The sequence below is a fragment of the Mesoplodon densirostris genome, chromosome 1, assembly GCF_025265405.1.
Source record: "Mesoplodon densirostris isolate mMesDen1 chromosome 1, mMesDen1 primary haplotype, whole genome shotgun sequence".
Classification (NCBI taxonomy): Eukaryota; Metazoa; Chordata; class Mammalia; order Artiodactyla; family Ziphiidae; genus Mesoplodon; species Mesoplodon densirostris.
Window position 1 is genome coordinate 233,125,072 of NC_082661.1, and position 24,176 is coordinate 233,149,247.

General features: G+C 36.8%; 1 protein-coding gene across 2 annotated transcripts in view; it reads right to left on the bottom strand.

Moving 5' to 3' along the window:
- Positions 1-24,176, bottom strand: part of LRBA (LPS responsive beige-like anchor protein) — a 767,039-nt gene that overhangs the window by 74,385 nt on the left and 668,478 nt on the right. The gene's annotated exons all lie outside the window — the stretch shown is intronic.

Here is a 24,176-nt window from a genome sequence, read left to right on the forward strand (position 1 = left end):
CTTATTTTTAGAAAAGTATTCATACTTGTTTAATGTTGTTAAAAATTATCCCAACATAAAAGCTTAGCATTATGGACTAGTCTATCAATAAATAATGTTATTCAAATCACAAACTCAAACTGTGAAGCTTAATTTGAAGCATACCAAGTCGCATCAGGTAATGTATCTCACTGAAATTCTTATTTTTAGAGTCATAAGTGTATGACTGTGATGCATTTTTGGTGTGGCTTGCTGCTACGTTTTCAATATTATAAAAAGAAATCTGTTGGTTTTAAAACAAAATTGACTAACTTCTATAGCAAGCAACCAAAGAGATATAAATCATCTCGTGACAAAAGACGTTCCTATTAGTTCACAGGTGTACACTTTTGTAGATATGTGCTTTATTAAAACAACTGCTTATGGGCTTCCCTGGTGGTGCAGTGGTTGAGAGTCTGCGTGCCAATGCAGGGGACACGGGTTCATGGCCCAGTCCGGGAAGATCCCACATGTTGCGGAGCGGCTGGGCCCGTGAGCCATGGCCGCTGAGCCTGCGCGTCCAGAGCCTGTGCTCCGCAACGGGAGAGGCCACAACAGTGAGAGTCCCGCGTACCGCAAAACAGAAACAAAACAAAAAAAACTGCCTATGAATAAGAAAATTGTTTATGGCTAAATTCAAATAATATATTTCCTTTAACTTATATTTAACATGGCTTCATAATATATCATGTATCATAAAGTATAAAAAACAATTCTGTAAATAAAACTCTAGGCAATTCTCATATTCTAAAGTATACCTGAATTGAAATATGCCTAAAAAATATTTATTTAGTTTCAATTGTAAAAGTCACTGTTTAAAACACCTCTTATAAAACTCATTATATTTATAAATTTAGTAAACAGCTAAGAGAGCTTCATATTTTATTTGAAATAAGAAGAGAAGGGTTTGTAATAACTTTCAGGAAAGTCCTATTTTAAGCACATGGATTTAAAATTAATCTGAAAATCCAGGAACTATTAATGCAAGTTGCACACAAAACATGATATGTTTGTTTCATTAACTTAGGTCTTGGGTAGTGATGGGGTGAGGGGGTGGGGCTGGAGGACATGTTTAAAGAGACACATAAAAACAGCAATTGTCTTAATTTGTGAGCAGCGCACTCTACACAAAAGCCCTAAATATGTTCAAATTAGAGCAAGCTGCTTGATTGTCATGCAGTCTCATGTCACATTAATGCATGACAAACATTAAACCATACACTTAAATGGCAATTTATATCATTTAAATGTTTACTGCCAGACTAGCTCATCACTCATTTAAATGTGACTTTCTGACAGCTAATTTCAGTTAATTTTCTCCAATTCACTTAATTAGAACTTTCAATCAGGGAAGGACCTATACATATCTTTGAGTTTACGTCCTTTTTAGTTGTTCAAAATCTGAGTTAATAAACAGCTGAAAAGCTCTACTATAATAGATTAGCATGTAATATCTCTGAGTCTACAAAAATGTGTGACTATATGAAGCAAACTCACAGTATATACTCTAAGGAAGAACCTACACTTATTTATATAAATAATACTCTTGCCAATAGTTCAAATAAAAAACGTTTAGTTCATATACACACACACTATTGAAATGATAAAAAGAAACCCTGCATCTAAGCTAATTAAAAATTAATGATTTCAAAATTGTTTAATAAGATAAAACAGTCAGGAGTCTCCTGAGTGTCCGTGGTGTTGTGATTTGAGACCAGAAAATTCCAGAAGGCTCAGCAAATGACAAAGTACAAATGAATTTTCTCAATATTAAAGCTCTAAAAACCAGGGCAATTTTATTTTATGTGTCATCAAACAAAGAATTGTGAGTCTTCCTAATGTTGATTACTTCTTTATGCACATTCAAAATGGTGAAGTTGCTTAGATTTAGATGCTTAAACCTTTACATCTTGACACCATAGCAAAAATGCTGAAATGACAGACACGTTATGCCACAAGCACGCATGCAGAAGTCACCATAGTGCCATGGTTCATCCCTCCCCTTACCCTGTCACATTTGGTCAGTCCTTAAGGGGTTGACCAGTAATTCACCCAATTATTGGCAAAATCTCTTCCAGAGGTTGATAAACATGTTACTTTAAGGAATAAACTTTACGTTTTAAAAAACTAAACTAAAAATCTCAGCAGTCTTCAATCATTTCTTGCAATATATCAGAGCTTTAAAAAGGGACCCACAAGAACAACTGCCATGGATATACAGGAATTTCCAAAAGTTTAAAAATCATTTAATACAAAGTCAGTTCAGGACTTTAACAACCTTTTGATACCAGTGAATGGTAATTGCCTAACCAAAAGTATATACATATATGATAATAAACAAATGCACTTACTAAAGACTTGAAGGAAGAGGTAAGAAGAAGCTGGAGGAAATTACTGAGGGTAAAAAAATACAAATAATTCAAAATGGAAAACCCTGGGAATACATTTTATAACTTCTGTTTTTGAGTTTCAAAAACATCAATTAAAAATTCTTTAATTCCCCTTTCATACGTTAAGATTTTTTAAAATACTCTTTATATAAATACTTATTTATATGCACACTTTCAGCACAAAAAAATAAAAACATGCCAGTAGAATGCTAAGCATCTGAGATTTTTCAAAGCCTTTAGGACAGACAGTCCTCATTAGGACTGGAGTTAAATATGGTTTGCAGCTAGGGGATAGAAACATTTTTCCCATGCTGCTATCAAACCTAACCAATCAATTGTTAGTACTCCCCTAGCAGGCTAGATACATCATTTACATCCAGTGTGTGCTCTGAGTAAAATTTGTAAAAAAGAAAATCCAGTAAAATGTCCAACACAATACAATAATATTCAACTCATCTGAGTTATTATAAAATCAATCAGTGACTAACATTCAATTGTTAAGGTTCAAATAAGACTATGAAAAGACAATCATATGAAGCCTCACACGAATTGTCAATCCAATCCAGGGGGACTCATATTAGTCTTGACAAACTGTCTTGGGGCTGATATTTGTTTTTTTAATGAGATCTTTTAAGCAGAGACTAAAACACTTGAGATATGCTAAAAGGTAGAGTATACAGATGTCAAATACAAACACTTATTAGTAACTTTCATTTGTTTGGCCCACATGCAGAACATCAACAAATTAAAGGTTTAATATTATAAAGAAAATAGTAAATTATTCATAAATAACTCATTTGTGTAGCCCTGTGTCAGAAATAATTAAAACATATATGAATATGTGTCTTACAATAAATTTCATTGAAAGATCGCAAACTACATCTTCCTGAAACGAACCCATTAAGGAAATGAATTATTTATTGATAAAAAATGTTATATAAAATTATTGTTGCCTCTTATAGTGGAGTCAAATAATATGATAACATGTAGGAATCGTTTGCTTTTTCCAAGAAATTCTAAGCTATTTGACAATAAAAATTGTAAAATAAAAAGCATTAATCATGTGTTCAGTAATCTACGCATGCTTTAGAAATACTCTAGTAATTTCCTTTTATCTTCAAAAAATCATATTTCCTCTAATGTAAAAACTACGTAAAATCAAGAAAACTAATTTCAATTAACAAAAGAAATTATTAGATAATTGTTTACCTCAAGACCAGGAAACCTTAATTGTGTATTATTTGTGTTTCTCATACTTGTAATTCCCAGACTGATGCTAATATTTAGTTATACTTTTGCTAAATCGTCTCATACCATGCCATTTTTAAAAAGCGACCAAATAAAAGCTATTGATATCTATAGGATAAATAATTTTTATAAAAAATCAAATAAATCAAATATTATTTACAAACTTTTAAGTACAGAAATAATTATATAACCAGAAAGAAATAGGCTTGTGAAGCCCAGATACACATATCTGCACCCCATACTACTACTTCCATTCCCAGGCTTTGAGAAGGCCCAGTTCAATTCCAAGATACAAAATGCCATACCTATAAGCTTCAAATAAGAAAAATCACTCACTAACCCTCTTGACTTGATATGCATTTAATTATAAGATGTATTTAATCATATTTTAATGGAAGAAAGTATAAAAATTAGTTTTGTGACTTTTTGTACATATAATTAAGAGTCAATTCATTTGAGTGTAGATAGTAATAAGTTTCAAAGGAGTTAATGTTTGGATTGGCAAAAATGTTATATACAACATTATAAACTTGGAATTTTAAGTATTTTTCATTTTAAAAACATGCAATAAGGCCTTCTTATAACACACACACACACACACACACACACACACAGATTTAAAATGAACTGGTCTGTTATGTTTGCATGTGCTGGATTTCAAACACTAGTGGTAATGTTTCCTTAACATTGATATATGACCTTTGTAATTTACATTGAAGAAAGCTGTTTTTTTCAGCCTAATTAGAACTGTTTCAAATTTTCCTGCTAAATATATGATATAAAGTCCTTTCAACTTTTTTATTCTAGAGTTTCTTTCCATGTCAACTTTGTTCCAATCAAAATATGCTTTGAATTAAATGATTTTGATTGAATATGTGGATCACATTTCACTTCTAAGATTTAAAGTCCAAAAAGGAAAAGTTTAGCCTGTTCAAACAAAGCAAAAGCAGCCACTTTGCGGAAAGCTATTCACATTTAAGAAGACTGACAAATTGTTTGTGTGCACCATTAGGTCTAGTTTCTGCAATAGTTGCCAGATTTCCTGTCCCCCTAATAAGATACATTAACTCCTTAAATGCTGGCTCTGAATTTGTGATGAATCCAAGTAACCTCAGCAAATTTTTAATTTACCTATAATTTCCTTTTTTGAAATAGATTGAAAAAATAGAAAAGAAAAATTGCTGTTATATCAAATTCTTCGAGAAACAAAGGTAAGAGAAAAATCAACTTTTTTTTCATATTGGACAGATACAAATTCAAAATGTAAATATGCTTTCCAAATGGGATTTTTCCAGATGTGACAAATCCAAATTAATCCCCGTTTTTTTTTTTTGTTTTTTTTTAAATGCATTAGTCAACCTATTTAAGGATTACTTGTTCAGGTGAAACACAACAGTGAAAATACTGAAGTAGTTCATGAACTATAATCTACTAACATGAGCTTAACGTTCTCCCACACTGATTACAAATACATCACAAAAATGCTTCTGAATTCAGATATTTACCTTAATATAAACATAGAACAAGAATGTTAAACAAATTTTATATTATTTACAAAGAAAAGTTTAACTTTGGGGGCTTAAAAAAAGTTTAACTATGTGTGAAGCTGTGACATTAAGAACAATAACTCATGAATGCCAAGGGGGAAAAAAAGGAGGATCAAGGATTTAGGAAAAAATTGTGGGATGCTAAGAATAAAAATTTTATCTGACAGTTTAAAAAAATGAAATTTAGTCAACAACACACTGAAGTACGGGCTGAAAGTCAGATAGAGAAATCACTAAAGAAGTCTGTACTTCTAAACTGCCCCTGAACTGTTGGGCAGAAGAGAGAGTTTGGAGCCAGCAACACACTGTTCATTTCTACGTTTATACTATTACTAAAGAAAAGTGTGAGTTAGTATCATATCTTGATAATAACCATCAAGCACTCGTGCATCTTTTGGCAGGAGACTCATTCTGTCTACGATTGTTATTGTGTAGTTTTAAATGGAGTAGTCAACCAGCTGTTATATATTTTACACACTGAAGGCCATGTTTCCTTTGAAATTCATAGTTTTAATCTCAACTGAAGTCTGTATTGCTGTGTGCCAAGATCAAAAGGATTAGGCAAACTTGCACAATTACCCTCCTTTTCAGAGAGATGATTTTTTTCTAATGTTTAAAATAGTCCTACATGCTGACATTTTATCCAACTATTTTCTTTAGAGCTACAGAACATTAAAACATTTAATTAACATTTCAACCTTAGGTCACTCTTAATCTAAAATCTAGGAATTCACAATATACAGATATGTTAAACTAGTTATAGTGTAACACACATAGGGAGATGGAGCTTTTAAAAAATATCTAATAAGGAACGATAGAGAACAACTATAATTAAAGGATAGATATGACGCATATGCATCAAGATAAAATAAATTTAACAAAAGAGAAGTAAGACAATGCAAAAATAAGGATAAGAAGTACATAAAAATTATGCCATGAAATTCTATAGACTTGTTAGAGGTGTGCCATGTATTTGACATTAAGCTTTCTAGCAGGCAACATAAAGAAACACGGACACTTACAAGAGTCAAAAGTGACTATAATGTAAAAACAAACCAGATGGCCTAGAAAAACACATTATTTCTATTCCTAAGATAAGAAATTCCTCCCTTGGCAATATGATGGAATCCAGGTATGTGACTCTCGGAGGGACTGACTTAATCCTGGGATAGATTTAGAGTATGGACAAATGAAGAGACTACATATTCTTCAGGCAATCCTGCATAAACATTATTTCTCTTAGGTGAGGCTTGGGATGGTAAATTCTAGATTACGTTCCATGACAAGTACCTGGAATGCAGCCATTTTATTTTGTCAGTAAATGTAGAGCCACATGCTTCAACAACAGCTAAACTGAGTCACAGGACTAAACCTCTTTAAAATGTGAAAGGAAAGACACAAACAAGACTCTATGGAAGGCAAGCTCACCTTCACTTGGAAGGGGGCATGGTCTTCCCTAAGACAGATTCAAGATTCTCCTCAGAAAGAAATTCTGGATAAACTTTCCCACATAGATAAATGGCAAGAGAAGCCTCCAAATGCCAATCATGATGTCCAAATACACATAGATGTTAAAATGTTTTAAACCACGGTATTAAATGCTCAACCCTTTAAAAAGAATTAGTAAAGTATCCCTAGAAAATTAATTTTGAGCATTGTAAACTGCTGTTATGCTCTCTGAGATAAAGTACTTATAAAAATATATATGCTTAAGTAAATAAAATTCTAATCTAAAATTCTTAGTTATCTGCCTAGTTAGAAAAAAAGAACAGGTTTCCTCTTCAACAACCATACAAAAATGTATTAATTTGCCGTATGAACTTCTGGAAGTTTTAATTTTATAGTCAGTTATTAAAAGAAGGAAAACAAAACCAAAAAAATTTAATCCCTTCCCATTTGCTTATCCACAAAGATCTGATAAATACTAGCAGTCTCTTGCCTTTGAAGATGCCCAGACCAGAATCCCTACTTATTGCCAGATGTAGTTTAATCCCACAGGGACTCCAGATAAAAACAAGGAGCTGTCTTCATGGCACCAATGATTCTCTGGACTGACTGCCACAAATTTACGTTGGCAAATCAAAATCCTTGGCAAAAGAGAACACTTATTGTATCACCACTTCCAAGAATAACCAATACAGAAAAACTTGAACTAAAGAATATGAATGCAAATGTTGAATATGCATTCATATTGTTGAACAATACGACAACAAATGTCAGTTTTAAAGCACTGACAAGTTCAGCCAGAGAATTACATCTGCACTTACTTTGTGTGCCCGATTGTATACATGTATATTACGTAGGGCTAAAGGTCTTTTTTCATTCTGCAACTTTTGATTAATATCAGCAGCTCTGTCATCCATTCAATCAACAAACCTTTATTGAGTGCTTACTATAAGTTCTGTTCTATGCTAGATACTAGGGCTAAGGAGATCAGATATCCCTTTGGAGAGAGGGTAGGGAGGCAAAGTCATCTCTAAGATGATTACAGTAGCTTATGTGAGAGGTACTGAGAACCCCAATCAAGAAAGCAGCAGTGGGAATGAAGAAGAGGGGCAGATTTCAGAAAGATTTAAGATATAAGTTATTACTTATACCACCAACTGATTACCAATGTGAGAGGTGAGGGATGACACCCAGATCTCAAGTTTGGACCTGGATCATGCTGGATAAGGAAGAGTTTACATGGTAAAAGATTAATTCAGTTTTGAACTTAGCATTAATATTTTGAACTTTAGGGACTTGCCTGGTGGCACAGTGGGTAAGAATCCGCCTGCCAATGCAGGGGACACAGGTTCGATCCCTGGTCCGGGAAGATCCCACATGCCACGAAGCAACTAAGCCCGGGCGCCACAACTACTGAGCCTGTGCTCTAGAGCCCACGTGCCACAACTACCGAGCCTGTGTGCCTAGAGCCCGTGCTCCGCAACAAGAGATGGCATCGCAAGGAGCAGAAGCCAGCGCACTGCAACAAAGAGTAGCCCCCGCTCGCTGCAACTAGAGAAAGCCCACACGTAGCAACTAAGACCCAACGTGGGCAAAAATAAATAAAATTAAATCTTTAAAAAATATATATTTTGAACTTTCTTTTATAGATCTGAATTAACCCTAAGCCTTTGTTGGATCTAAGTCTGATAAGTATAACAGAAATTTGTATACTGTTTCAGTATTAAAATATGTTCATGTTCAATACTGAGATGTCTAAGCCAAAAAATTCTGGGTAACAAAATAACCACCAGACTTTATACCAGTGATGTCCAGTAGGAATATAATGCAAGCCAAATATGGAGTTTAAAATGTTCTAGTAGCCACATTTTTAAAATAGGAAAAATTAATTTTAATATAGTATAATCAAAAAATCATTTAAACATATAATCAATATTAAGTTATTTTGTATTAAATCTTAGAAATCTGGTATACATTTCACACTTACAACATACAGCACATCTCAACTCAGACTAGCCACATTTCAAGTGATCAATAGTCACACATGACTAGTGGCTAAAACATTGGGCAGTAAAGCTTTATTCAGTTCCAAATACTGAATCTGCATTCAGATTTTTACAGTATTTTTATGAAAGATAGAATTCAGGGATTAGCAATATTTAACACTTTAAAATATACAGCTTCTCCTGCTGGAAATAAAGATAAACCTTACAAAGCACGAAACGCCTGCAGCAGACTACAAAGTGACCTTTGATGCAGTTTTGAAGTGGTCATTACAATTCTCAGTGCCATGAAGAACGGCTATATCTTAGGACATGAGGGCAGAAACATAACATCTTCACTTGTTAAACAGACACCATATTCTGCAATGTATATTCTTCAGCCATTTACAAATACCTGAAGAAATGTGGCAGCATTCAAAACATGGCACTATGAGTCCTCTAACAACAAAGGTAAAGGGCTAATTTTACCAATTATGATATCATCTGTAAACTCTCAATCCTTAAAAGTCCTTGGTTAGAATTCTTACATATTATCTACTCAGCTGTGTCAGCTATGTACTTTAAGAACTAACATATAGCCACAGACTACGATTTAGTATAGGAAGCACAATGTTTGCTGAAAGTCAGATACGTGATACCTGTAGACAACACGGATGCATTCATAAACCTCATAAAAATCACCTCATTTTAGCAGCACATGAAACTAGCCTGTTTGCCCACTCTTAGAAATCCCATAACATCTATAATAACAGTCTATGATTCTCTAAATTCTACGTAGGTCTGATTCTTTTGGAATTATCAATGTAATAATGACTAGTAAATAGGGTCAGTCTTGTTTAATTATTTTTATGTAGTTATGAATACACAGGCAATATGAGATCAACAATCTAAACCTTTTGAGAGATTCAAGTAAATTTGTTATTTATGCTTTCTTACCTCATTTTCACTTCTTAACTAATCTCTCGTCTTTCTATTATAGTTACAACACCGAAAACGTTTTTGCCAAGATTACCACCTCCATCTGTCTGAATCCTATGGATGCTTATCACTTCCCCTCTCTGCATTATGGCATTTATGTTTGTAACTCTATCTTCTCTAAGCTTCCTTGCTAACGTCCCTCCAGATTTTCTTTCTGCATTTCTGATTCTCCTTCTCACTTTTTTTTTTTTTTTTGCAGTACGCGGGCCTCTCACTGTTGTGGCCTCTCCCGTTGTGGAGCACAGGCTCGGGACGTGCAGGCTCAGTGGCCATGGCTCACGGGCCCAGCCGCTCCGCGGCATGTGGGATCTTCCCGGACCGGGGCACGAACCCGTGTCCCCTGCATTGGCAGGCGGACTCCCAACCACTGCGCCACCAGGGAAGCCCTCCTTCTCACTTTTTAATGGAAGGTCTTTTTCCTCTGTCGACATCTTCAGCGTTCGTTCTCCTTGCAACTCAGTCCCAGGCCCTTGTTTCTAATATAACTCAGACCAGATGAGCCAGATTTCAGCTACCTCAACCGACTATTATGACCACCTCCAGAGCTTCAAGTCCAAAATGTCAAATTAGACTACTTCTTCTACTCTGCCTCAGGTAACTCAAACCTAATACATCAAAAAAAAAATAATGAAGAATCTTTCCTCTTAAACTTGCTTTCTTGCTAGCTTTTCTGATTATGGAAGGAGACCTTCATCCACTCAGCCAGTTCAGAAATGGGGCAGTCATCTTGGCTGCTCCTTTTTCTTCTCCCTCCAAAACATTATCTACTAAGAAAATAAGCCTCCAAAGTATCTTTCAAATTCGTTCTTTCTTTTCCTTCCACTGTGACTATGTCTGGTTCCATGTTTCATTATTTCTTAGCTTAATTATTGTAACACTATCCAAACTGTTCTCTTTCTCTCTAAAATCCCCTCCCTCCATTCAATTCCTATCTAAAACCTGACCAATTCACGACTCTCCTTAAAACTTTTCAATGGTTCTCCTTTCTCTAAAGCAGTGGCTATCCAACTTGAACAGCCACTAAGATCTCCTGGAGGACTTGTTAAAACACAGATTGCTGGGCTCCCACCCACAGAGTTTCTGTTTCTGTAGGTCTGGAGCTGAGCCCAAGATTTGCCTTTTTAACAAGTCCTCAGGTAAGACTGAAGCTCCTGGTCTGGCAACCACGTTTTGGTCACCAGTACCCCAAAGAAAAAGCCCATCTGACTTACAAGACACTAAGGATTGTTCATATAATGTGCCTCCAGTCTTCTCCCTAGACAGGTGTCACTCACAGCTCTCTTTACACGCATACTGCACGCCACCTCCTGAGTTAAGTTGAGCGTGTGTACTGTACTGTAATAACATCAAGATCTTTGTTCACACTGCTTTGTATCTCTGTAATGCCCATTCCGTCATCTTGCTTCCTCCCTGGCAAACTACTACTCATTCTGAAACACTAAGATCAAGAGTAGCTTCCTTGGTTAAGCCTTGCCCAACCTTCCCAAGGAAGCAACATAAGGCATTTTCTTTCGGTTTCGGAGTTTAAAAAAAAACAATTATAACTATGCATGGTGACAGCTGTTAACTGGACTTGTGATCATTTCACAAACATGCAAATATTGAATCATTTTGTTGCACAACTGAAAGTAATATAATGTCATATGTCAATTATAACTCAATAAAAATTAGTATTAAAAAAAGTATGTGGGCCTCCCTGGTGGCGCAAGTGGTTAAGAGTCCGCCTGCCGATGCAGGGGATACGGGTTCGTGCCCCGGTCTGGGAGGATCCCATATGCCGCGGAGCGGCTGGGCCCGTGAGCCATGGCTGCTGGGCCTGCGCATCCGGAGCCTGTGCTCCGCAACGGGAGAGGCCACAACAGTGAGAGGCCCACATACCGCAAAAAGGAAAAAAAAAAAAAAAAAAAGTATGTACACACAAACGAATAAAATATTGAATGCTTTAATGGTAGTCTGAGCTTTTCCTTAATGGTACATGCCACAAGTATTATATTTTTTGTCATATATTATCACAAGTTACATATTTATTTGTTTAGTTTCTTATTTATTATCCATCTCCCTCACTAAACAAAATGGTGCAAAAGGGTAGACACTATGCTGTCTTTCTCATTGCTATATTCCCAAAGACTAATAAGTAGTAGGCACTCACAAAATATTTGCTGAATGAATAAATAAACACATCAGTTAATCTATTTCCTTAATTAGTTACTGCCATGTCTGTTTGATCTTTGTAATGACAGCCCCAAAGGGCAGGTGTCATATTCTTCCAATTTTGTGATCACAGACCCAATAACCCAGCAGGCCCCTAAATAAATGTCTGTTGAATGAATGAATGGCATTTAAGAAATTCTTGTGGGCTTCCCTGGTGGCGCAGTGGTTGAGAGTCCACCTGCCAATGCAGGGGACACGGGTTCGTGCCCCAGTCCGGGAAGATCCCACATGCTGCGGAGCAGCTGGGCCCGTGAGCCATGGCCGTTGAGCCTGCGCGTCCGGAGCCTGTGCTCCACAATTGGAGAGGCCACAACAGTGAGAGGCCCACATACCGCAAAAAAAAAAAAAAAAAAAAAAAAAAAAAAAAAGAAATTCTTGTGATTTAGCACAATTCAGCATTATGCTGAGGGACTATGATCTTAAAGCATTGTATAAGAAGCATGAAATTGACCATAGAAACTTTATCCAGTTGATACTGTGCTAATTTGGCAGAGTTTTAGAAAATGTGAAGAATTTCTGTGATTACTAGCCATTACAAATGATTTGTGTACAGTTTGCTAACCATACAATCAAATTTAGGGTAGGCTGATTACATGGAAAGAAGAAAAAGTGAAGTGGATATTACAGCATCATCTTCCATATTTTATTTTCTCTTGAACAATGTCAGGAAGATGGATGCAAATAAAGTCATCCATAACCTTGACAAAGCCTCTAGAAAGACCACATATTATGCAAGGAGAATGCATCTGAAGGTCAACCTGGAAGAAATTCACTGCCAACTAAACAACACTATAATAACAATAACATCGGCACTTAACATTTAGTGACTGTGTATAATGTGCCCGGTTTTATGCCAAATGTCTTACTTGGATTATTTTCCTTAATCTTCACAGTAATCTTATGAGATAAGCACTACATTTAAAAAAATTGTTTTACAAATGAGGCTAAGAATGCTAATAGACTAATATCACACAGCTAGTAAATGTCAGAACCCAAATCTGACTCCTGAAGCCATATCAGTACACATCTTTTTGAAAAATTCTGAAATAGAATGGTATATGCCAAAGCTGCATTATGAAACTTCTAAAAATATGAAACCATTTCATACCAAGAATTATTTTTAATGGGTTTCACATATACCATTTGGTGACACTAGTGTTAAGTATTGCTGAGTATACACTAAATCTGATGTACCATGTCAACCCGAAGGCTTTATTTACAGCTTTTATTGTTCTTTCAACTGGTTTTCACCTTTACACCTGCCTTTCAAAACTAACACTTTCACCTTGTATTATAGTTTATTTTTCTACCTTGCTCACTAGTAGCTGAATTCCTGGAAGGCAGAGATTATATCTCATTCTTGGAACTGAGCACACAGTAAACACTCAATAAATATTTATAGGGCTTCCCTGGTGGCGCAGTGGTTGAGAGTCTGCCTGCCGATGCAGGGGACACGGGTTCGTGCCCCGGTCCGGGAAGATCCCACATGCCGTGGAGCAGCTGGGCCCGTGAGCCATGGCCGCTGAGCCTGCGCGTCCGGAGCCTGTGCTCCGCAACGGGAGAGGCCAGTGAGAGGCCCGCGTACCGCAAAAAAAAAAAAAAAAAATTTATAGAGCTAAATAAGAAATTATATTCTAAGCCTCTTTTTCACTAATTTAACTGTATATTCATTAGGAGATTTTAAAAATCGAATTTAAAAGATCAGCCTTTAGAGCAAGACAGAGGATACCAACATATTTGTTAATTGCTAAGTCCAAAGACCCTCAATAAAGAAGCAATCCATTAAACTACTTTGCTCTGAGAATTTACAATAAGAGTTCATTCTGCTAAACATTAGCAACTTAAAACATGTGATTTCATATATTTTAATGTGTATCATATTTTGTTTTGACACATAAACTATTTGATTTCTTTAAATCAAACTACCGTGCAAAAAGAAAGGAGAAAAATTTCTCTTACTTCCTATTTAAATAAACACTTTCAATTAACTACCAAATTCGATACATGTTTTTGTTAATTTTTAGAAAATGTTTTAAATACTTTCATGCAATAACACTGTCTCAAACTATCTACTCAGGGCACTGACTACACATTTTTCTTCTATTTTTCAAGAAGTATAGCACAGGGACTTCCCTGGTGGCGCAGTGGTTAAGAATCCGCCTGCTGGGCCTCCCTGGTGGCGCAGTGGTTGAGAGTCCGCCTGCCGATGCAGGGGATACGGGTTCGTGCCCCGGTCTGGGAGGATCCCATATGCCGCGGAGCGGCTGGGCCCGTGAGCCATGGCCGTTGGGCCTGCGCGTCCGGAGCCTGTGCTCCGCAACGGGAGAGGCCACAGCAGTGAGAGGCCCGCATACCGCAAAAAGAAAAAAAAAGAAAAGAAAAAAAAAAAGAATCCGCCTGCTAATGCAGGGAACACGGGTTCGAGCCCTGGCCCAGGAAGATCCCACATGTTGAGGAGCAACTAAGCCCATGTGCCACAACTACTGAGCCTGCGCTCTAGAGCCCACGAGCCATAGCTACTGAAGCCCATGCGCCTAGAGCCTGTGCTCTGCAACTAGAGAAAGCCCTTGCACAACAATGAAGACCCAATGCAGCCAAAAATAAATAAATAAATTAGAAAAAAAAGTATAGCACAAATATTATTTGTCTATGTGATTTTAGTATCTCTTAAATGTGCCACTTGGCAAACACTTTTAAATTAAACTACTATAATAATAAAAATGTCACACATCAAACTGTTCTGAGACTTTTTTAAAGCTTTTCAGGTGACCTTTTCTATAAGCTGGTAAGACACACTAGAGTACTATAAAACCAGAGTTGGAACCACTACCTTTATTAGGTTAGGAGAATCGGATCGAGACATAGATGCATTCATTCTGAAAGACCACCATTTTCCTCCCTTGTTGTTCAAAATTATAACTCTTCTTTATAGAATGTCTACAGTTTCAGTTAAATTCAACTCAAAGGCTGCAGTTATAAGGTCAGAATCTATCAAATACATTATTAGCAATGTAAGCATTTAAATTTTTCTTAAATATGTAGGTGAAAAGACAAACAGCAAGGCAAGAGTTAATTGAAACATTCCTCTTTAGAGCAACTGCATTGATGAGTGGGGGCTGGTGGATGGCGGGAGGAGGGAGCAAGGCAGAGAGATCCAGAGTTAATCAGGGAGCAAATCCAAAGCCAGGCATGGATAGGCCTCACTAATGAGTCTCAAGTACCCTGCAGTGGTTTTCAAACTTAACTGGCTTCAAACGATGCCACCCCATGACAGAATGCAGCTAGCCATAAGAGGAGGGTGATTAGAATAAATGACTGGAGTAATTAACTCTGATGTGAAACCACCTGATTGGAAAAGAGAAGCCAAGAGCTATTTAGCTGATGGTCCTCCAGTAGAAAAAGGAAGCTTTCCCTTTCTCTTGTGTGGGTGTTCAGTTAGAACTCAACTCTTTCAAGTAGGCATTTGGTAGCACTAATGAAAAGCAGCTTTCATTCAAGGGCCTTCCCATTCATTTTGAAAGGGGAAGAAAATAAAAGCTTCAAAGTAGAACTAATTTACTTTACTCCCCTACCTCTCAGTGAATTTGGCATTAGTGAAGTCTGCATTAGTATTAATGCTAACAATCTACCTCCAAATAATGTCATCAAATAGCAAAAATTGTTATTTATGAAATAACCAGATAAGAATAATTTTAAAAAATTAAAAATTTTTCTTTCTCTAAAAATATTTTCCATCACATGTACACCTTAAATATATACAATTTTTATTTGTCAATCATACTCAATAAAGCTGGAAAAAATGTTTTACACAGAAAACTTTAAATTTATAATCATCGTTGATCAGTGTCAATACTTCCTTTATAAAATCCACTGGGATCATTATTCCTATAGCAAGAGACCCCTGAGTAGGGGAGAAGGATATAAGGTACAAATGGTGTACATGTGCTTTTGAAGAGAAAACAAAAAAAGAATAATGTTAAGTCAAGGAAAGAAAGAATACATATTTTTGCAAAAAGACAGCTTTCTTACAGTGCAAATTGAGCCAAAGAATCCACCACACTCTCTAGTCTGCTTTATTTTACAAAGAGGGGAATTACAAAGACTGGGGGAATTACTACCTGCTGTTTTACAAGTAATCATCAATTCATTGGGCCAATGTTGTTCTGTACCTGCTGAGTTAATGTTCCTAGACACACCCCTCCCCCTTAAACAGGTTCACAAGCTGCCCAGGAGCAACTACGGTGTAGTAGCACATGTAACTTAGCAAATGTTTATGCCTAAACTCGGATTTATTTGACAGCTTTACACCTTTGGGTATGATATAATTAAGTGTTTTGACAGCTAAACAAAAACTGTATAAATTTAAAAGCTATTAGGAGCTCAGCATCTAGAATCAAAATTTGCTTATACCCTAAACCATTTTTAGCCATGCATTCCAATAAAAAGCACAAAGAGAGGGGGCAAATCTCTATCTAAATGTTTTAGCTAATTCTTTCACATTTCTCTTATGAAGAATATTCCACTTACTAATACTGCCAATGATTTTAATATCAACAAAGGGAACATAAGCAGATTTAAGATAAAGCCTAAACTTTACCTTTGGCTATTTCCTATAATTTTAGAAGCAGCAATACTAAATAGGCACAGACTAAGATATATGTAGTGTATTATTTAAAGGCCACTATGTGCTATTTAAAAGGATTTAAAGCAACACAAGGAAAGTGAGTGGTCCGTCAAACTCAGCCACCAGTGACTCAGGAGTTAACTTTCATTCTCCAAATGTGCCAGGTTCCAGATTTTCACAGTACCCTGTGCTGCTGCTTGTTCCTCTGAGATCCCAATTCTCGTTTCTTGTGGAAGAGAGGAATCACAATGCCTACCTTCAGAAAAACTCACTGTTCATTATCTGAGCTCCAGAAAACGTTCCCATCAGTAGTACTATTCAAACACATAGATTAAAAACCTCAGATACTTCTCTAAAAAAACAAAACAAAACAAAAACCCTATAAAGCAAAATTGTCAATTAAACTATCTTTTTTTTAATGGAAGGCCAATTTATATCTACTATATTGCATCATAGTATCATTCTGGAAAGCACCCTCAGAGTACTGGCTTAAAGTCTAACAAAAAAAGCTCAAGTTTAAACAACATCTATGGTCAGAACCACTACTGAAGCATTTGGACTCTATCAAATATATAAAAACATTTAAAATCTACTTTTCATTAGGTAATGACCTGAGGGGCTATTTCCTCACTAAAGGTAACAATGATCTGTTGTTTATTTTGAAAAAAATCAGTGAAATGTTTAGAAACCAGCTCACTTCTCCTGTGATGTTTATATTTCACTTTATCATCCCTGTTGGAAAGACAGTTCTGAAGGAAGAAAATACTATGAACCAAACCCTGTTTAACTTATACATGCTGATGTCAAGTAATTAAAAAATATATTCTAAAAAGAGCTTCTTATGTACACATTTAAAAACATAACTGCATTATCTAATTCTCTTCCTCTCACTCTTGTGAACAGGATGGATGTCTTTTTGTGTACCATATTTGGATCTACTGGAACACAGCCTGAAAGCGGATTTAACTTTTTTGAATTTTTAAATATCTGACAGTGTATGGAGTGTGGGGATAAGGAGGTGGGGACTCAGAAGCTGACAGCTGCAATCTGGCTTTTTTTTTTTTTTTTTTAATGAATGAACTTTGAGTCATCTTATAAACACTAGTTATAAGGCTCAGTATTCCTAACAGATGGGCTGCTGTTTGAAGACTTACTGAATTTAGACCCAAAGGGAAGTATTACCTGGTATAAAATAAGAAATTGATGTTATTTAAATACTACATATTGAAGATGTCCTCTTCATAGGAAATATTATCTCAGTGTTTTTATTTTATTATTTCATTGTTTCTCTTTTCCATGAACAACATGTTTTGAAAAGAGTTATCAAATAGTCAAATGTTATCAAATACATTTGACAAGATGTATATATGTCTGCCAGACCTTCTGATTAGAATGAGATAACCAGTGGCACTGATCTAATTTAGCCAAAGCACAGGAACTAGAATTTAACCCGTGTTGCCTTTTTATAGGTAAAAGATCTACGTTCAAAGCATTGAGAAATTGCCGTGGCAGCTCTAGGGGTACAATGACGTTTGGTTGAGATCTATTAAACATTAATAAACATATCATGCCTAGTAATATATACTAATTTCATAAACCTAAGACTCCATTTGTCTGTAAGATGAACCTTTACTTCATGGATTGCTAACAAATAAAAAGAGCTGCAAAATAATGATAACAGAATGCTATATGATACAGAGTTTTAAAATTATACTGATTGCAAGAGCTATCGGCTAGTGGGAAGCAGCCGCATGGCACAGGGAGATCAGCTCGGTGCTTTGTGACCACCTAGAGGGGTGGGATAGGGAGGGTGGGAGGGAGGGAGACGCAAGAGGAAAGAGATATGGGAACAGATGTATATGTATAACTGATTCACTTTGTTATACAGCAGGAACTAACACACCATTGTAAAGCAATTATACTCCAATAAAGATGTTAAAAAAAGAGCTATCAGACTTCTGACTTAGAGTTTATTAAGTATTGTACATATGTAAAAAAGAAAATATAAATGAAACTAACTGGTTATTTATAAAACGTTTCAGAGTCCAACTCTTCTGAATTACTTCCTGATTTGAAGTTGTTGAAATCTGTGTTTTTCTTCACAATACTGTTCTCACTGCCTTTAAAAGCATTAGTGATGCAGCATCTTTTAAAAAGAATTCTCCACTATTACCTTTGGAATTTTCTTCCAAGCCTCAGACATGCATTTTACAAATTTTGATGCTGACATTTTCTTGATCTCCCTGCTTTTTTTTTTTTCAGAGCTGTCAGTGCACTTCTCATGACTACTCTACCTCGATGCTCTTCTAACTGTGTTTATATGTCTATTAACCATGATACCTCTATCTGAACACCTCTACTATGATAACTCTATCTTAAAACTTACCAAAATACATTTTAAGATGTTTGGTGGAGCAACACTGTTTAGTGGAAGACAGCTTGGCAATTTCTTATGAGTTAAATATCCTCTTACCATATGATCCAGCAATTGCACTCGTTGGTATGTACTCAAATGAGTTGAAAATTTATGTCCACATGAAGACCTGTACATGAATGTTTACAGCAATTTTACTCATATTTGCTAAAACTTTCAAGCAACCAAGATGTCCTTCAATAACTGAATAGATAAATAAACTGTGGTATAGCCATACAATGGAATATTATTCCTCAATAAAAAGAAATGAGCGGGCCTCCCTGGTGGCGCAAGTGGTTGAGAGTCCGCCTGCCGATGCAGGGGATACGGGTTCGTGCCCCGGTCTGGGAGGATCCCATATGCCGCGGAGCGGCTGGGCCCGTGAGCCATGGCCGCTGAGCCTGCGCGTCCGGAGCCTGCGCGTCCGGAGCCTGTGCTCCGCAATGGGGGAGGCCACAACAGTGAGAGGCCCGCATACCGCAAAAAAAAAAAAAAAAAAAAAAAAAAAAAGAAATGAGCTATCAAGCCATGAAAAGGCATGGAGGAACCTTAAATGTATATTGCTAACTGAAGGAAGCCACTCTGAAAAGGCTATGTACTGTATAATTCCAAATGTATGATATTCTGGAAAAGGAAAAACTATGGAGACAATAATAAGATAAATGATTGCCTGAGGGCTTCCCTGGTGGCGCAGTGGTTGAGAGTCCGCCTGCTGATGCAGGGGACGCGGGTTCGTGCCCCGGTCCGGGAAGATACCACATGCCGTGGAGCAGCTGGGCCCGTGAGCCATGGCCGCTGAGCCTGCGCGTCCAGAGCCTGTGCCCCGCAATGGGAGAGGCCACAACAGTGAGAGGCCCGCGTACCACACACACACCAAAAACAAAAAAACAAAAAAACAAGAATGTGGAGTGGGGCGAAGGGGTAAGAATGAACAGGTGGTGCTCAGGGGAGTTTTAGGGCATTGAAACTTCTGTCTGCCACTGTAAAGGGAAACACATGTCATAATACATTTGTTAAAGCCCACAGAATGTATAACACAAAAAGTTAACCCCAGTGTAAGCTATGGACTTTAGTTAATAAAAATGTATCAGTATTGGCTCATTAATTGTCATACATGTACCACACTAATACAAGACGTTAAGAACAGGAAGAATTGGGGCAAGAGGAGTGAGCGGTGTCCACTGAACTTTCTTTATGATCTGCCCAATTTTTAAATAAACTTGAAACTGCTCTAAAATAAAGTTTATTATATTTTTAAAAATGATGTTTATATGTCTGCCTTTTCCTCCACTGAGCTATAAGTTACTTAAAGACATGAGTCACAGCTCATTTATCTCTGGACCTCACGCCTAAGACAGTTACTAGGACATGTTAGGGGGTCCCACTGCTACTTTTTGACCCGCTAGGAGTGTGGCTGCCCTAATCACAGGATTCTCCGTGTCTTCACTGCTAGCACATGTGCCATGGCCTACAGAATGGCATGCATTAATAAATACTAAATCCATACTTTTCATATTATTTATATGAACACATCCCAGTAGGAATATAAGCAGTCTCTTTTTCAGAGTGAGTTGAAAAGTATGAGCGGACAAGCCACTAATTTATCTAATACTTACTACATATTATTGTGCAAATATTGTGCTAGGCACTGTGGGACAAAGATAAATGAGACATTCTGTACCTGCCCTGGAGGACCTCCCAGTCCAGTGAAGACACAGGTATGAAAACAAGTATGTACAAAAGGGTGTAGAGGGCAGAGAACTAAGAACATAAAACCAGCTTAAGTAGTAGTATAACCTTTCATATAAATATAGAAATAATTTTAAAGAAACATCCTGCTTTATATATTTGTGGGGTAAAAATATAGTTTGTATTTATCAACACTCAAGATTCCATAAAGCTTAAAACTTAAAATACTGTCTATATTCTCAACATTTTAACATTTCATCAAATTATTCTTGAGCAAACTGTGAACTGCCTTTATGAAGCACATACCATTTCCTTCCATTTTTTCAGCTTTTGCTTCTTAGTTCTATTCCCTGTCATTATTCTTGATGGCTTCAGAATTTTTACTAAGGGCTCTTCCCTCGAAGTCTTCCTTTTCTGCTCACGTTAGTCACCTCTAAGCATATATACTTTGAATTAACAATCCACACCAGACCCCATGGTGGTTATTTTCACCTAGATTTTTTACAAGCAATCTAGACTCTCACCAATTTGGCCATTCCTATTCTTATTTTGTTAATCCTTAATCTTGGTAAATCCCATGATCTATTTTTCTAGCTTCTATACATGCACTGCCATGCTTCATTATGGAAAATCAAAACATATACCAATGATTTTACTATAAATCCAAGCTATCTTCAGCTGGGGCTCAAATTCTACTCTGGTAATTTTTCTGTTTCTTAATGTCATACTCCCTTCAGTGGCTGCTCTAAATTACATACATGCCTCACTTTCTTTCTCCGTAGATTCTCTGGCCTTTGATGTCAAAAAGAGGACATCTTAAATTATTGCTTGACTTTCTTCTCCATTGTAAAATGTTTATATTTCAACCCTACCTCTCCTCTTTATCCTGCACTTTGGGGTAAGAAGTGTCCTCATATCTCCTAAAATTATGCTATATGCCTGGTTTTCAGTTTCTCCCCTTCTAAGTTATTCTTTCTCTGAGACTATTCAGATTCTCCTACCTAGAATCTTTTCCTTAATTCCCTTACCATCACAGAATCATCTCTTCTTTCATTGGATATCGTACTTCTCGAAAGAGACCATATTCATTCTCTCATTCCGCAATCTCTCCCTCCCATTACTCCTCAATTCCTTAAAATCTAGATTTCACCATACTCTACTGAAATTTTCTATTGAAAGTTGCCAATATCCTCCCTTTTAAGTCTAAACTTTTTCTCCCTCTTTGAGAGTGAACTATTGTGGCAAAGACTGTTTGTCATTCAATACCCACTCTTACTTTCTTTAATAATAAAAATATTAGCCAGAGACACATTTACCACTTTTCCTTCTAACTCGATGAGGCCATGTGACCAAGTTATGGTTAATGAGATATGAACAGAAGTAAGTATGCTCCACTTCCAGGTTGCTCATCTCAAAAAGAATGGCCATGTTTCCATCCCCTTTCCTACCGGCTAGGAAATGAAGCAAACTAGACCCATCTTGGGCCTAGAGATGGAAGTCACATGCTACAACTGGCAGATTCACTCTCCAGCTTTAGGTTCCTCTTCTCTGTGTATGAAAGAAAAATGAGGAGACCCTAAATAATATTACCAGTGACAAATTAGAAGTATATAAGTCTTGGGTACGTGAAAGAGAAATAATAAGACTCCAAGATAGAGTGGCTTAAACATGACAGAGAATAACTTAGCCTGTACCATAACTAATACACCCAATGTACGGGTCAGGATCCTAGCAGGAATCAGAAGGCACAATTAGACTAGACTCTGATGAAGGTTCTATTCACATACAGGGTCAACGAAACCAAGAAGCCATTCTGAGGAACCTGCAGACTCATAACAGTGAGATGGCATTACAACCCATAGGCCTGAAAGAGTAAGGGGAGGAATTAATATTACTAGGGCTTGTCAAGTGCTTAAGTTATGAAAGGGAAACTGCCTGGATGTATCAATAGCTGTAGCTGTTGAAGGTCTAAGTCCTGAAGCAGGCACGGAGTGAGGGCAAGAAACAGAGTGACCTCCTTTGCCTGCTATCCTGTCTCCCACCTGCCTTTTACAATCCATAGCGATCAGCCTTCCAAGGCATGAAAGAGAGCAGAGAAGGGAGTGGAGGTAATGACTTGGAAGGGGTGGGGAGGGGGAAGGAAGGATAACAAGCATAGCTATTAACAAACAAAAAACTATATCATATCAGCATTTGGTGAGACCACTGTGAAGCATATTTTAAACCATCCAATTGCTCTTGGAATACCCCCTCTTATATACTTTTAACATTACATATACATTCTTACTTTTTTAACTGTTACTGATTTTTTTATGGGTTTGTTCCTCTTTGTCTTCCTGTTCTCAGAAGAAAATGGTTTCCCAGGGCTCTGCCCCTGGATTTCTTGTCTCCATGCCTTACATTCTAAGGTAAAGTCATGAACTCCCACTACCTTCAACTATCATTCAATATAGATGACTGCCAAATCTCTGTCTCCAACATTGATCTCTCTCCTAAGTGCTGGATCAAAGGTTACATATTTAAGTATCTATGGAATCCAGGTAGGTAAGAGGAAATTAATATGGCAAACTGGATATAAAACAGCAGAAAAGGAGAGAGGTTGCAGAAGACTAGAGAGTTATGCCTAAGGTGTGGCCATCACCTAGCTCCACTTGATTTTACCATGCACTAATGTAGTTCCAGTACAATCAGATAATCTAACTTCTAAAGAAAAGGCCAGAAATCTAAAGTTGGGAGAGGGAGGGATCTCTATTTTATTTTTTTAATGATGGCAACCAACTCCATTTACTTAAAATCTTAAAATATCAAGTTTATTTCAGAAATAAATTTAAAAATCCTCTCACTATAAAGCATTCAGAAGTACTGAATAAAACAAATATGCTTTCTTAAAGTTTTGTTTTGAAATAATTTCTTTAAGTCTAATAATTTTAGACTTAAAGAAAAACTGCAAAAATAGCACAGTTTACATATACTCTTCACACAATTTTCCAAATCTTAACCTATATAATCACACAAATATCGAAACCAGAAAATCTATACTGGTATATGCAGAGACTGTCACTTTCACTATTTCCCCCCAGTGCCCTCACTTCTGTTCCAGGATCAAATTCAGTATCTCACATTGCATTTAGTTGCTGCATGTACCAATTACAAAGGGAAAAATAACAACAAATAAGCTTTTGAATGAAAACTGTGCTATAAAGAAAGCAGCAAAAGAAATCCCCAGGAGTCACAAACAAACAATAACTAATAAAATGAGAAAATAGTACTACAGAGTTGTAAACAGATAAAGATAACACCTGGGTGGTTTTTGTTTGTTTGTTTGTTTTCGGTCTCAGTCACTGAGAAGTTTGGTTTTTGTTTTTGTTTTTGTTTTTTTTTTTTGCAGTACTTGGGCCTCTCACTGTTGTGGCTCTCCCGTTGCGGAGCACAGGCTCCGGACGCGCAGGCTCATTGGCCATGGCTCACGGGCCCAGCCGCTCCGCAGCATGCGGGATCTTCCCAGACCGGGGCATGAACCTGTGTCCCCTGCATTGGCAGGCGGACTCTCAACCACTGCGCCACCAGGGAAGCCCGGGTTTTTTTTTTTTTTTTTTAACATCTTTATTG